Below are 1,390 nucleotides of genomic sequence, written 5' to 3'. Positions count from 1 at the left end.
GTTAAACATTGGACCAGGCTGCCCAGGGAAGTGGTTGAGTCACCATCCCTGGAGGTATTTAAAAGACGTGTAGATTAGGTGCTTAGGGACATGGTTTAGTGGTCATGGTGGTGTTGGGTTCATGGTTGGACTCGATGATCTTGGAGATCTTTTCCAACCTTAATGGTTCTATGGTTCTATGATTCTATGAAATCTTCTATTCAAATTTTGTTGGCTGAGCTGCTTGTGACAGGTTTTCATAGCCATGTGGTAGTGCTCACTGCAACTCACTCCCTAACAGGACTCACATACAGCCTTTATTGCCTCTCAGGTTTAAATACATGTTTTGTACCATGTTTCTTTTGCTCTTTTTTAATCAGGAAAGAAGGGTGTAAGTCCAGTGTGCTACCTTAAAATGAGCAAAACTAGAGAAACCATAAAAAGGCTTCAAAAACAAAAAAATATTTTTAGAAGATTGCAAAATGGTTTATAAGAACTGCACAGAGCTTCTCTTAGTAAATGTCGTAATAAAGGTTCATTGATTAAAAGAAATTGGCTCTATTGCTCATAATATCATCTCATTGATTGAAAAGCATTGCCTGTAATGGTTTCCTCCAAAGCAGCATCTGTTATGTATTAACCTTTCAGCCTTCAGAATCATGGGATATGAATTTTTTGCTCAAACTACTGGTCAGATGACCCATCCATGACATTTAATAAATTGCAGCTCTGCACATAGATTCAGGATTTCATAAAAACAGGGAGAAACACATTATAAAAAAGGCACATTTTTCATGATGCATGGTACAACTGAGTCCTTTATGTTAAAACAACAAAATCAACTAAACTGAGAGTGTAAACTAGGTTTTATTAAAGCTACCAAACAAATTTTAAATTAACCATCCAGGCTTTAATGGTAAACAGCAACGTAATGGTTGAATTTTGCATGAAAGAAAATCTGGTATGTCTAGTTTGCTGGGAAAAATCATACAAGGACAAGACAGCTTTGATTTTCATCTTTGTACTGGCTAAAGATGTTGTAGTTACCTATCAAACTTACCTTAGCCATAGTGTGTGGTACATGGCTATAGGAATACATTCATATATGATCGTCTCTACTGTAAATTTCTTTTATCAATATTTAAAAAAAAACTTCAAAAAATGCTACAGTCTATTATTATTTTCAGTTTATGAGAGAAAATTTGTCTCATAAACACGTAATAACGAGGATGTTACTATAGAGATTTGGCTGTTTTCAGTCGATCTCTAAAATATGTTTTTTATGTGCATTTTTCATTCTTTATAGAAGTTATTTGCACATCTTAGATTGAGATCTAAACTAGCTTTACTAGAAATGAAATACTGTGGGGGGGAAATTTTTATTATTAAAAGTAAATTTATTTTCTTATGT

The sequence above is a fragment of the Pygoscelis adeliae genome, unplaced genomic scaffold (genome assembly GCF_000699105.1).
Source record: "Pygoscelis adeliae isolate BGI_AS28 unplaced genomic scaffold, ASM69910v1 Scaffold175, whole genome shotgun sequence".
In the NCBI taxonomy this organism is placed as follows: domain Eukaryota; kingdom Metazoa; phylum Chordata; class Aves; order Sphenisciformes; family Spheniscidae; genus Pygoscelis; species Pygoscelis adeliae.
Note: the sequence above shows the minus strand (reverse complement) of the source record.